Genomic DNA, 15,491 nt, shown 5'->3' on the forward strand with positions numbered 1-15,491 from the left:
GATTGATCAGCATATATGCAAACCCAGATGACAGTTGTTTAGTGCCAGGTAATTTGTCTACTTGTGTCTGGACCAAGTCAGAGGCAGCCAGATCCAGCCCACAGGGAGAAGGCTACTGACAAATACATAGGCTCTTGGGCCCAGGCTATGATGGGCATGGCTCTAGTACTGATGACCAACATGAGTGCTAAACAGGGGAACAGGCAGAAACCCTACTATTTGGAGAACTCCAGTATGATGAGAGATGAGAGGGGCTGTAGTTCAGAAAGAGGCTTACTAGGTACCTTGGCTGTATACAGCTGACTTAGTCTTGGTTCCATCAGATAGAGGTGGAGGCCAGGGTACTGATGTCCTTGTATCCATCCTGATGGGCTCCGGAATTGGGCTGAGTCTGGCACCTCCCAGAGTTTTAGTTGTTGAAGTTGCTTCAGAGTGTGGGAGAAAGCCATGATTGATGGGGGAGGGTGGTGTGAGTGCTAGTGGACTTACTAAGACACATGGAATACAGAACCCTGGGAGGAATGGCTAAGAGTGACCAAGACCTAGAGAATTAGTTTCCAGGAGCTGAAAGGGCCAGACGTGGGAGAAAACAGGCCAAGATGGCATCCATACCAAAAAGGGCCTTGAAAACAAAATGAGTCTCCTTCACAACAGAACTTTTACAGTAGTCTCCCCTTACCCACAGGGGATACGTTCTAAGACCCCCAGTGAATGCCTGAAACCACAGATAGTACTGAACCCTATATATACTATGTTTTTTCCTATACATGCATTCCTATGATAAAGTCTAATTTATAAATTAGACACAGTAAGAGATTAACAACAATTACTTCTCTTTGGCACATCCAGATTGCCAGCATCACTACTCTTGCACTTTGGGGCCACTAATAAGTAAAATAAGAGTTACTTGAACACAAGCACTGTGATGCTGCAACAGTCTATCTGATACCTGAGCTGGCTACTAAGAGACTAAGGGTGCATAGTGTATACAGCGTGGATACGCTGCACAAAGGGATGGTTCATGTCCCAGGAAGGACGGAGTGGGATGGCGCGAGATTTCATCATGCTACTCAGAACAGTGTTCAATTGAAAGCTAATGAATTGTTTATTTCTGGGATTTTCCATTTAATATTTTCGGACTGAGATTGACTGTGGATAACTGAGACCTTAGAGAGCAGAACCATGGATAAGGGGGGACTAGTGTACTTCATTTTGTTTTGTTTTTTTTTTTTTTTAAAGATTCTATTTTTTCCTTTTTCTCCCCAAAGCCCCCCGGTACATAGTCGTGTATTCTTCATTGTGGGTTCCTCTAGTTGTGGCATGTGGGACGCTGCCCCAGCGTGGTCCGACGAGCATTGCCATGTCCGCGCCTAGGATTCGAACCGACGAAACACTGGGCCGCCTGCAGCGGAGCGCGCGAACTTAACCACTCGGCCACGGGGCCAGCCCCTAGTGTACTTCATTTTGGTTGTAATGAAGGCCAGTCTCTGTGTCATCAGCCTGGGGCCTACGGAGGGGAGTAGGAATGTGGAATAACTTGCTGAGGAGAATGGTAGAATTGGGAGGAGAAGTGTTAGTTTTGGGGAGAGAGATATTGACATTCTCTAGATTTCAGCCCTGCATTTTCTCAGAAAATGTCTCTTAAATAGATCTTCCTTGAATGAGGATTACATTTAAAGGAGGGAACTTTCTCCTTCATGTTAGATTAAAGGCCTGACCTGAACAAACTGATGAAATCATTAATTGACTCTAAGTACATGGGATAGATTTTTATTTCGTATGTTCATAAATAATACTAAAATGTGTTTTGAAAATATGTACAAGAATATACCTTCAATTAAACCCTATAATATTTTCCTTGGTTGGTCACAAAGAATATGATGAACAATTATTTTCTAGTTATGCCATAGGGCACACTCTTGCATTTTCAATCATGATTGTCTCCATCTTGAAAGAATTCTGGAGCCAGCCCTGATGGCCTAGTGGTTAAAGTTCTGTGCTCTCCGCTTTGGTGGCCTAGGTTTGGTTCCCAGGTACCAAACCATACCACTCATCTGTCAGTGGCCATGCTGTGGTGGTGGCTCATATAGAAGAACTAGAAGGACTTACAACTAGAATATGCAACCATATACTGGGGCTTTGGGGAGGGGAAAAAAAAAAAAATTCTGTGTTATCTTTTTGTCATTCCCCCTCAGGCCAGAGGGTAAGAAGTGGGTCATCTTCATGCTACTGCTTTCCTTGGATGTGGCAGCTGTCTTGAAGGTTCCTCTCTGGAATTGAGAACTTCCCTCTCTGATTTCCCATCACCTGTGGTCATCATTGTAGGCATGGTGACTCCATTAAAAGTTAATAATTATATATCGATTAATTGTCTAGTTTTAGATAGATTCAAAGTTTGAAAACTTAGAATTGCCAGAATGAGTAAAAAAGCCTCCTTGAATCTGTCCTTTTGTCTTCAGAGGATGTTAAAGATGTTACCGACATTAATTCCCTTTCCTGTGGGTGTGGTTGGAAAGATCAATACTGTACATCCTTTCTCTGCAGAGAGCAGCTATGGACCACAGGGTCTGCCCCTCTGTGTGCGCCCACCTCCCAGCCTCACCCACATCCCACTTCCGTTATTTGCATCTTTGAACTATTTTGTCCCAGTGTTTTCTGCCTCATACCGATGCTCTGTGGCATCTTGAAAATGGTTGCCCCTGATGTCTAAGTCATCTTATAACTGAGGCCATACTTAAAAACAATTGTGAGAGAGTTATAAATGGGGAATAGAATTAATAATTCATTAAAAGTGTTTGGAGAATTATCCAAAACTCATAAGTAACTTCCAGATTTAAGTGGTTGTGTCAAAACTATTAATGAAAATTCAGATGGAGGGCCATAATTCTATGTTTTTGGATTCACTGTATCCAAAGAATTATGTCTTACTTTTGCTTCCAAAACTTGTTTGGTTTATACTAAATTTTGGATCTTACTCTCTAGCTAATTATATCTGTGACTAAACTAAGCCAGAGGCTCTACTCTACGAGCACCTGAGCAGTCTAAAATATCCTGGCTAACCCTGGAAAGATAGGCCCCACTGGGGCTCCATTTTGTATATTTTGAGAAGCTGTTGGAGTTACACAATGACCATCTGTCTGGGTGTTCTGGAATAGTTCCAGTGTTAAATGATCTCTCTTATAGTCCCTGTAAGTACAGTGGGCACTGTTAGATTATGTGTCCCCAGTTTTAATTTAGAAAGTAGTTCACACTTCTTTTCTGATCTTCCTGATCCCCCTGGCTGAGATGGCTCTTGTGTCCCAGGATGGCTGCTGACCCGCCTGGTCTGGTCTAGCACTGGCTTCACGCTGACGCCCCTGTGGTCCTTCTGACCCTTGAGTTCCAGTTTATTCCATGGTCTCTGCCACTAGCTTTCAGGGAGGAGTTGTTGTCTTCATTTTGGATAGGAATAAAAACTTTGGGGTCATTAAGACTGTTACCCTAGAAAAGATAAAGCCTTCTCTCCGTGATCTTCTTCAGTTTCCCTTCAGTATTTCTGGGCCATGTGGGTTAAATACTCATCTTAGTGCCCAGGACTGGAGGAAATCCTGAGTACTTCACGACCTTCCTCGCCTTCTCCCTGCACATGCCTGGGTTCGAGACGGATGAGCTCCTGCCTGTGCCTTCCTTTGCTCCTGCTTTCGAGAGAGAGAACATGGTCACCTCTACTGACTTTTCTCCTGATGGGCCTGGAGGGCAATTACCTTGCTTTTACAGGTTTCTGACTTGTAGACTAAACATACCCTTCTTTACTTTCATTCATTCATTCATAAGTCTGAATGTTTGGGGTGGGCAGTATTGTATTAAAGCAGTTTTGCTGGAAGATTTCCTTGTAGCCTCTTTTCAATGTTAAACCTTTAATTAATACCTTTATTTTCCTGCTTATAAAAGTAATAGAGAAAAGTCTAAATAATTTATTTCCTTAGATTCCTAGAAGTAAAAGTACTAGTTTCATGTAGAGTACAAACATTTTAAAGACCCTTAATATACATATTGTGAAATTGTATTCCAGAAAGTTTACTTCCTGCCAATTGGGTAAATGAATCAACATTTTTGTAATTGAATATTATTATTACTAAAAAACCCTTTGCTAACTTGATAAGTGAAAATATCTTTTTACTGCATTCATTTAATTACTACTGAGCTTTATGCAAAGAAAATATAAGTAAGAAAACAAATAAATATATTTTCAGCCTTTTGGAACGCTCCCTCCTCCTGGAGGTATAGACCTGTAACATTTCAAGTGATAAAATAAATTAATTTTTTTCTGGTTTTCTTTTTTTCTTTCTTAGAGAGTCTCTTTACATCTACAGTTCATCTGTCCATTTTTTTCTAGATTTTTAAAATGATTTGATTTAAAAAAATTTATTGCTTGATCTGCATGAAATGTATTTTAATAAGTGTGGTGTGAAGTGAGGATTTAAACAGCCATTTTCTTAAAATCAATAACTAATTTTTATCAGCACCTTAGTTGTAAACAACAGAATCCACTCTGACTAGCTTAAGCAGACACGGAATATTCTGAGGATATTCGGTGGCTCGCAAAATCTCTGGGCTCAGGGCGTATTTTCCAGCAGTGAGCCCAGAGCTGCACCACAGGACTGGCCAACTGAGAAATCTGTCAGCTGCCTCTGCTGCCACCTATATGGGCAAAATTGAGGCTAGGCCACGCTCCGAGCTGGTTTCCTCACTTAGTTTTGAGCAAAAGTCTCATGTATCTGCATCTGATTGGGAAAGCAATTTTTCTGGAAATTATTATGGGAAAGCAGTCCTCAAAATGTGGAAAATTATCAAAATGTGGCGAGAATGCACACAAGTTTGGGTGACCACAAGTGACTTAACCAGGCGTCCCAGCGTCTTGCACCACTGCTTAGCAACGCTACCTTCACCCTCTATTAAATTTGCATTTCAAAAATGTATAAATTAGTAGGACCAGTTTCTGGTGTGTATTCAATTCTATTTAATTACTTTACTTTCTTGTGCTAATGCCATAATTTTATTTTTTTGTTGTTTTTAACCACTACTGGTGTACATTGCACTTCTTTTTTAGTTCTTAGTTATTCTTGCCTATGTTTTTCCCTCCAGATGAACTTTAAGATAATTTTATCAATTTACAAAAATCAATTAAATTGATATTGTGATTAGAATTGCATTAAACCTTCACGTTAATTTGGGAACTATTGATCTTGGTAGAATATTCATTCTTTCCATCCAATTGTGTGGTATATATTTTTATCCAGTCCAACATTTTAATGTTCCTCAACAAGCTTTTGTAACTTACTTCATAAAGGTATTCATATTTCTCACTAAAGTTGTGCTGAAGTGTGTATTATTATTAATGTAAATCGACTCAGTTTTTGTTTTATTTCCTGTTTTTTCCTGCTAGGCAGGAAAGCTATTAAATGTTGCATATGTGTTTTGTGTTAGACACTTAAAAAACTTATTAATTCTAAGAACATTTCAGTTAATTTTTTTGAGCTTTCTAAGAATACATCAATATATGAAAATAACAGTAATGTTGGAACATGATAAATCAAACCACTAAAATACATGAAAAATGATTTCTATATAATTAATTCAGTAAGCTAGATGTTAAAATACCCTGCAAGGGGAGATGGTTCTAATACTGTACCAATGCTTGTGTTCCCTCTGTACGAATACTCTAAGTACTGTTTATAAAGCTGGTGATTTATAGCATCCAGACATCCTCTGTAAGATCAATCACATGCCTGCCTCAGTTTCCCTGTCAATCTGTATCACGTACTCAGACACACATGGCGTTTTCTCCCCAAATGCAAGTCTTTAAGCTCCACATTCAGATTGTGGGTAGCAACACATTAATTCAAGCAGATTGATGCCCCACGAAGTCTCTGTGGCCTTAACCTCCCCATCGGCTGACTGGTGGAGGGGATTTCATAAATGAAAACAGGCCAGGGCTCACTGGGTTCAATCTTCCTGCCCCAAGCCGTTCTCTTCCTTTTGACAGCTAAGCCAGGTGTTTGGAGAATAGTATCGATGGGGTTTGTGGAATGTTACACTTAGAAGGTTTTAAAAAAAAAATCAGTAAATAAACTGAAACAAGTGGAAAGAATTGGTGAATGCCTGCTTTTAAGACTTCAGAGACTCCAAATTATCCTGTCTCTCCCAGGCAAGCCAACAACTAACAAAAGGGCATTAGTTACATAGAAATTCACTAAGAAGCCATGGGAAGATTAATGCCTGGGGTTTATAATAAACATCATTGGAAAATAGCCTTTAATTCTATAGGGTGTAAAATACACAGAGACAAACATGTCCTGAATAGGGACAGGATCCTGCTTGACAGATTTTCCTTGGGACGTTAAACTTTTTGATAAGTACTCATTTTCATTTGTAGTCTTAAAAGCAATGAATAGGCAGCCCCATTCCTTGGTTGTTAGCTGGCTGTCTAACCATACTACAGAGTATCTGCACGTGCTTGTTCAGAGGATGAGTAAAGAAGATGAGCCTCCTGGACTGAATTCACTACCTGGCCTGACCCAATCCGAGACCCACAGGAGAAGATGGGATTTGGAGTTGTTTTTGCAATAAGACAACCTATTTCTCAAGGCTTTTGACCTCTATGGGATTCTCTTCTGATTGGTCATTTTAGGTTGGTGCATAATGAATTTAGGAATCTGGCTGTGAGCCTAGCCCAAGGGCAGCTCAGATTCTGCTCTTTCCAGTCAGAAGTGGAGCGGTGGGATGGGATTGGGGAAGGCCTTGGGGTGAAGTGAGGAGGTGTGTTAAGTCAAACATATTAAAAGGCTGAGGTAGGAGCCTTCTTAATACTTGAAGGATTACAGGATATTTGAGGTTGGAGGAGGTTGCATTTGCAGCAGGAAGTGCAAGGACTCCTGTCATATCTTGAGGGAGCTCTTCAGAGGCTGTAACATTCTCCTGCTGGGCTTAAATATTAGAATCCTTATGCAGCCCTTTCATGCTCCCTTCAAAGTCTGCTGAGTCTGATTTAGCATTGCCGCAAAACAATGTTCCACACATTTCTTTCTGGCTAGCAAAGACTGAGAGCGCACCATTGCTGAAAAGTTAAAAAAATCGATTTGATGTGTGTGGTTAATATCTTGTGATGAAACTGCTTTGGAAAATCTGTGTAGTTAACCATTTTTGCTTTTTAAAAATGTTGCAATCTGATCTGAATAAAAGGACATAATCCGCTTAAAGCTAAAGTTGTTTTGGAAATGAACTGGAAATCTGCTAGAACAATGATTAATTATCTAATAATCAGTTAATTATTCTGATAATCCATTTCACGCTGAAATCTGCTTTAATGAGGAGAAAGCAACTTCCTTCTGGTTGAAAAAGGGATGTAGGGATTTTGACGTTAAAGAGAAGTGGATCAAGTTTTTGGAGCTGTGAACCTAAGATTTTCTGCTTTTAAAAGCTTTCCTTAAATGATATTTCTTGAAAAATTAAGTAATGGCAGATTAATTATTTTACATTAATTAATGTAATAGGAAATCATATTTTTAAATAGAAAATGGGATTGAGGGGAACAATATTGTTCAATCCAGGGGTCTGTATCTCTTGATGAGCTGTTATGTGTAGATCACAAAGTTCAGGTAGCACCATTTATCTGGGGGGTCCAGTGTGGCAGAGTAAAAGCCATGTTATCCACCCAAACTCAAATGCAAGGACTGAGGGCAGAGTCACAGACCACATGATAGCTTTTTCCTCCTCCGGTGAACTACTTTTGACTGTCTAACTAGCTGTATTTTGAGATATTCATTTATGTTAATTTGTTTATTTCTCTCCCCTTTAAAGTCCTTTCCTTAAGGAAGTCACCAGCAGGGTTGAAAGTGAAAAGGAAGTTATCTTTATTTATTATTTATTTCTTAATAGCAGTAACATTGGATTATAACATTATATAGCTTTCAGATGTACATCATAATATATTTCAAATTCTGTGTAGGTTACATCATGTTCACCATTATAGTCCATCCCTTCACATGTGAGCCTAATCATCCCTTTGGCCCTCCCCCCTTCCCTTATGGTAACCACCAATCCAGTCTCCAATGCTATGTATGTGTTTGTCGTTGTTTTTGTCTTCTGCTTACGAGTGAGATCATACGGTATTTGACTTTCTCCCTCTGACTTATTTCACTCAGCATAATACCCTCAAGGTCCATCCATGTTGTCACAAATGACTGGATTTCATCTTTTCTTATGACTGAGTAGTGTTCCATTGTGAATACATACCACATCTTCTTTATCCATTCGTCCCTTGATGGGCACCTAGGTTACTTCCAAGTCTTGGCTATTGTGAATAATGCTGCGATGAACATAGGGGTGCATGTATCTTTATGTCTTTGTGTTTTCAAGTTCTTTGGATAAATACCCATCAGTGGTATAGCTGGATCATATGGTAGATCTATTCTTAATTTTCTGAGGATACTCCATACTACTTTCCATAGTGGCTGCACCAGTTGCTCCTGGCTTTTGTTTTCAAAGGCCAAGACCATAGGAGGGCTTAAAATAGCCAATAAAGATGGGAAAAGGAGAGAGTGGTTCACAGGAAGAGGCAGAGCGGCCTGGCAGAAGTAGGGGTTCATAAAAGGGCTTGCTGCAGACTAGAATAATATTGTCCTGGGCTGGATGGAGGAAAGGAGAGAGGATGGTGGGCCTAGAGAAGTGGGGATCCTGACAGCATCTTGCAGAAGGAACAAGACCCCAGAGATGTTTCTAGGTAGACAAGACCAGAGGCATTCTCATGGAAACTTGTGTTATTGGACCACATATCAGCTATTCTACTAAGTATTTATATGTATGAGACTAAGTCTTTACTAAATCAAAATAGCAGTTCTAGTTATTATCCTTTCTTTTTTCTTGGTGAGGAAGATTGGCTCCAAGCTAACATCTGTTGCCAATCTTTCTCTTTTTGCTTGAGGGAGATTGTCCCTGAGCTACCATCTGTGCCAATTTTCCTCTATTTTGTATGTGGGATGCTACCACAGCGTGGCTTAACAAGCTGTGTGTAGGCCCATGCCTAGGATCTGAACCTGTGAACCTCAGGCCACCAAAGTGGAGCACGTGAACTTAACCACTATGCCACCAGGCTGGTCTCTATTATCCTGACTTTAATGAATGAGGAAAGCAAGTCTCAGAGAGGTTAAATAATTTACCCATGTTTATTCAACCAGTAAGTGGCAAACCTGCAATTTGAACCCAAGATTCTTTTTCTCCAAAGCCCTCTCTCTTAATCACTAGCTTCCCACTCTTTATATGAAGGAGAAAGTAAGTTTCACTTTCATGTATTCTGATGAATTTTGAGAGTGAAGTCACACTTTCTATGCCCATTGGCAGCATGATTCCTTGGGATAAACTATTTTAAAAATATAAGGTACTATGTACATGTGGACCAGTGACAGCCATTAGCGCTTTATCACTTAAGAGACCCAGAATTTCAGTTGTAAAAGGAAGGCTGGAGCAGCAGTTGTCAAGGCTGTTCAGGTGTTTTTGTTCTTTTTGCTGGGAAAGATTCACCCTGAGCCAACATCTGTTGCCAATCTTCCTCTTTTTTTTTTTTTTTTTTTAAATATGTGAGCTGCTGCCACATCATGGCTACTGACAGACAAGTGGTGTGGTTCCTTGCCTGGGAACTGAACCCGGGCTGCCAAAATGGAGTGTGCTGAACTTTAACTGCTAGGCCATCAGGGCTGCCCGAGGCTGGTCAGGTGTTCTGAGTTCCTGTTTGGTTAGCTTGTAAATGAATTGGGGTTACTGGAACGTGAAGCAATGTATTTCCTGGTACTTGCCTTTCTCACTGAGGGGATGCTGTATCGGAACCATAATTCATATGTTGTCCCATGACACATGGCTATACCTCCTGTTTTCCTGACCCTTCTGTTTCCTGTTTTGGTTAGCTATCTGTTTTTTCTACACAAGGTAAGAGGGTTGCAAACAAAGGAGAAATTAAATGGTCAGCTAATGAAATTAAAGCCTAATGTGAAGGTGAAGATACAGCAGCACCCCACTACAACTCATCGAATGTGTGAATAGTGGAACAATGGGTCCTTCTTCAGAAAGGAAGGAATTAAACTGACCAAGACAGTGCACCATTGAAATCATCACTTCCTCCAACCATGATTATAGTAGACATGTGAAGTATTTTTAATATAGTGAGAGTTTTGCTTATAGAGATGGTGACCAAAATATAAGAGCTGCTAAGAGGCTTTGGAATATCTCAAACATACTTCTTTTTCCTTTATGACTTCTAGCTCCCTGTCTTAGGTTGAGACCCCTGGAAGCAGAGGCTGAGATGGAGAATCTTGTACAGGTGATTTATTGAGGGTTTCAGGAGAAATCAGTAGGCAAGTGCAGGAAGAAGGATAGGGCAGGGAAGAAGCTAAGCTGCTTTACACTTCTTCACACTCTGGCTTCAGCTGAAGTCTGGCTTCAGCATGATCTCCAGGGACTCTGGAGGAGAGATTCACCACAGGGCTGTCCCAACTTGAGGCATTGGGACTGGAGTTTTGAGCCCACATTGATCAGTCATTGTGGGCTATGACTTGGGTGGGGTATAACCTCCTGGGCATTTCCTGTCAAGACGGCTTCTGTAGGACAAGGGCAATTACCCACAGAAGGGTGAGGCTGTGAGCCATAAGCAGGTACCACTCACAGGTGCTGGTGCATGGGTGCAGTAGCCTGGTAAAGGAGACCTGCCAAGTGGGGCACCAACAACATCCACTGCAGTTTCACTCCTCCACATTGCTTCCTTCCTAGCTCGTATATTGCAGACAGGTCAAAATGAGCAAAGTAAAGCTCTGAAGTGTTTCAGTGCTTTACATGAAGGAAGGGTAAGAAATGTTTTGTGAAACCTTTTTCAGTTTTATATGTATTCGTGTGTGCAGTGCATGCAAGATCATCTTGTAAAATGTATTTCTTATTGTGGACCATAGCTAAGAAACTTTGAAAACTAACTCTTCCGTGGAGCACTGATTAGAGAGAGATTTTTGGTTTTGGTTGTGTATGCAGAGCATATACAGATTATATTATGACACTTGTCTTGGTTGTGCTGAGTTCAAAAGCTGCTTATTGTGGAAAGCTCTCCTGCTCAGGTCCCCCACTCCTCCAGGGGAAGCTTCGTACCTTAAGACTTAAGACTGCTCCTGGATGTGAAGTGCCACAGCTAGAATGTGGCTTTTTCCTCTCCAGAAAGGAATTTCTGCTTCTTCCACCTCAGTCAGCACTGCCCTTTGTTGTGGGGGTTCTTTATATCCAGGGGGAGGGGGAGGAGAAGGAGAAGAGGGAGGGGGAGGGAAAGGGGAGGGGGAGGGAAAGGAGGAGGGGGAGGAAGAAGAAGAAGACTTGCCTTACTGTGACTTTAAATAAAGCTGTGCTAGCTGTGATGTGTGGTATTGGTGCAGGAACTGATGAAAGACCAGTAGAACAGAAGAGAAAGCTCAGGAACGAAGTCAGAGAATGGAGAAATGTGCTTTATAATAAAGTTGAACATGCAGGTACCTTGTGAACCAGCAATTTCATTCCTAAGGACAGCCTTTAGAAAACTCTTTGCTCTTGTACACTGGGAGACAGGTTCAAGTATGTTCACAGAAGCGATCTTTTAAAAAGCAAGCAAGCGAAAACTGGAAAACTTTCAATAGGACAAACAAGTAGGGTGTGTGCGTATAATTGGATATTGTACAGCAGTAAAAAGAAATGAACTGCAGCTATAGATATCAAGACAGAGGCACCTCAAAAAGATAATGTTACTACTTTGGAAGTCACAGAAGAATATATTTAGTCTGACTCATTTACATGAAGTTCAGAACCAGACAGAACCAAGCAATACATTTTTAGGTACACATCATCAGTAGATCTAAAGGAATGATTTTCACACAATTCAGAGTAGTGGTGAGCTGTGTGAGGCGTGAGGTTGGTGGTGGGGTGAGGGGAATGCTATTGCGAGGGAGCTTCTCAGGTAAGGGTAATGTTCCATTTCTTAAGGTAGGTTTTTTATTCTTCTAACTGTACATTTACATATTATGTATTCTTTTGTATGCATAATATATTTCGAAATAAGCATAATCACAATCCATAGTTGGTAGGATTGGAAAAAGTGTAGGAAAGGATACAACAGGCAGCAGATAACATTTGGGGAGTGCAAAGACGCGAAGCATAGCACCCTTTTGCTGCTTGGGTCTTGAACTACTGCTGGCAGCAGCCTCGTGCAATGTCACCCAGCTCTTTCTACTAGATCTTGCTTTCTTAACCGATGATGGAGATAGCTCTTGATAAAAGGAGGAAAAACCTGGGTTTGATTCTGCAGGAGTATCAGCTGTGAAAGCACAATAGGAACACCACACAGACTTTCGAAAGAATTGAAGATGGAAGCCACGAAGTGCCTTTAGCACTCTGACAGCAAGAATGGAGCTAGTGTATGTTCTGTTATCTTTGGAAGTCAAAATACATTCTGGACTGTTCAGTTGTTAAAGCAGTGTCTCACCTAGATTATAGCTCTGCATTGTGTCATAAATCATTTTTCATTACTGATAACTGCAAGACCTCTTTCCTAAAAACCTGAATTTTGAATACATTTCAGTGGCTTGAAAGTTTCCCCCATGGTATGTCCCCGTGCGCTGACGTTCTGCAATGCCTTCTTGAGTGGGAGAGGAAAGGGTGGCATTTTGCCTAAAGGTACTATGAATAGTCATGATTAAAAATTAGTTTAGTATTTGACTTCTCTGCCAAATATTCTTAGAGAGGGGTTTCATCAGATCTGACTTTGCCCATGGGCAAAATGTCACTGGTCTTCTCTGTCATTGTTAAGAAAGTGTTGAGAACTGCTGGTCTGGAGTACTATAGAGAAATGTCACCAGGCTGCTGGAAAAATACTGGAGCATTTAAATAATCCTGAAGAGATGATGTCAGCAAGTGGGACTAAATCTTACTAAGCAGCTGAAAACATGCTGAAGGTCCTCTGGAAAAAATTACAGACATTGAACAGCTCTGTTGTGTAAGTCACAGCTATTAACTAAACTCAAGGGCCAAACTGTCAGGCATCCAACCTTTTCCTTAGCCGCTTATTTTCCAATTTCTCTCAAACGCATCTTGAAAACTGTGGCACTGAACAGAGACTAGCACACCTAGTTGCCTAAAGTCAGTATTTCTGAGTCCTTCCCTTCCTTCTGGTTCTTCCCGATGCATGGGAGAAATGCATACCAGCTGGACGCCTGCAGGCAAGGCTGTCATGACAAATGCTTCCTTGCTCATCTCGAAGGATGGCAAGGAGAGTTCCATTTCCTGAGCATTACCTGTAGTTTACAAATCCTGTCGGATGCTGTGTATGGATGGGGAAAGTTCAGAAGCCACGTGTGAACAGCTGGCACGTTGGAAATATTTGTTAAGGGAAGAAAGCAGACCCAGACCATTCTGTTTTTTCTGTAGTTGGATTGCAAGCCAACAAAGAAGTAGAAAGTTTTTGTATTTTCTTTTTGGGTTCCAGGCCAGGCTCGTGGAAGACTGATCATAGAAAACTGATTATGAAATACTCAGGAACTAGGAAGTGGCATTGTGTCTGCTCTCATTTCTTCACCCCAGGAATTCAGGCTATTTAATGCCATTCAGAAATTAGTTTGCAAAGCACTCATATCTCTTTGCTATATTCTTGTCAAAATCATTGCCAAACTATTTTCTATTTGTTAAGAAAAGTAAGCGCTGCTAATGATTTGCAGTTTTTGAGCACCAAAAGGAAAGAAAGATGGTAAATCTAGATCTAAAGTTCTATTTTTTTTATTTCACAGAACTCTTGTGGCCTAAAAAGTATTTTTACTGATATATTATCATGCTATACCATATCTACTTTTTACTTCTAAGTAAGTTACTTTTATAAAATTATATAATTTTGCTTATTAGGTGATATAAAAATTGACCCATAAATTCATTATCACAGCAGACAATAGTTTTCTTAAGAAAGAATATTATGTTGTTGCAGTCCATATGAACATAACATTCTTCAGATAACATTATATTATAATTTTCCTTGTTTCTAGGTAGTCTTCGTAGCCATCACTTAAAATAGATAATTAAAAATACATATTCTTTCAAGAAAATATTGACAGTAGTTTTAAAAATTTGTTAATTGTCTGAATATATCTGCATATTTTGCTTTCATCTGTTTTTTTATCCATAGTCTAAAGACACCATGCAATTCAGTATCCTGTTTTTGGCATTTATAAGAATTTTTCTATTTTATTACATAATCATCATACACATACTTTTAATGGTTGCATTATATTTCTTTTAGTAGATTTACCAATTATATATTTAAGCATTTTCTGATTGTTGAAACTGAGATTATTTCCTCTAACTTACCGTTATAAAAATGCTATCATAAACATCTTCCTGCATGTAGCTTTTTCTTTAATCAGGTTGTTTCTCTAGGACGTTACTGGATCAAACGTAATCAGTCTTCCAGCTCCTGGTGATTGTTGCCCAGTGGCTTTCTGAAAGGATTGCATTAATTTACACAGCTACAGACATTGTACGATCGAGCCAGTTTTGCACAATTCTCAACATAACAATTATTAATTTTATAGCTGTGTTTTAATTTTTATTTATTAAATTAATAGTGAAGTTGATTTCTTAATGTGTTTGCTGGTTTTTCCATGTTGTGAATTGTCTGCTTACATAGCCCATGTTCTTCTCCTATTTAACTTTTAGAATAGTGTTTTTCTAGTTGCATTATATGAAACTTGGTGTAAGTATTGTTGTGAATATTATTTTTCCTCAGACTTGTTACCTTTTAATTTATTTTTTTTAACATACAAAAACCATCATTTTAGGTAAATAATCAGCCAGTCATTTTCTCTGTGATTTCTATCACTTAGAAAGTCATTTCCTCTCTGAACAATTGGTTAATGTTCAATCCTGTGTTCTTCTAGATTTTTTAAGACTTAAATAAAAGCAACTTCTCAAGTAATGTGAAATCTTTGTGGGAAGCTTACAATATACAGCTATCCCAAAAAAAAGAACAAAAACCAATAACATCATCAGAAATCCTGCTTCCTGGAGAAAATCATAGGTAACATTTTTGGTATGTGTCCTCTCAGACTATTTACACTGTAAGTATAGGAAAATAAATATATAATGATACACTTTTCCAAAAGTGTTATGGCACGCAGAGCGTGTATTGTTATGTAAGCTGTATGTTCTTCCTAAATTAAAATGTGACCTATCTTTCTAGTCAGTGACTAGAGATCTCCCTCAGAATTTCAGATAGCTACATAGCACTCTTGCATATCCAACCATTCCTTTAGCATTGGACATTTGGGTTTTCTTCTATTAGAAACAAATCTAAGATGAACAATCTTATACAAACATTTTTTCACGCTTGTCCAATTTCCAGCTGTGGGCATTCTTGGGTTCAAGGCATTTTTAGAAAGATTTTTAATTATTTTCCTAACTTGGTTCCCCAG

This window comes from Equus asinus, chromosome 23, assembly GCF_041296235.1.
Source record: "Equus asinus isolate D_3611 breed Donkey chromosome 23, EquAss-T2T_v2, whole genome shotgun sequence".
In the NCBI taxonomy this organism is placed as follows: Eukaryota; Metazoa; Chordata; class Mammalia; order Perissodactyla; family Equidae; genus Equus; species Equus asinus.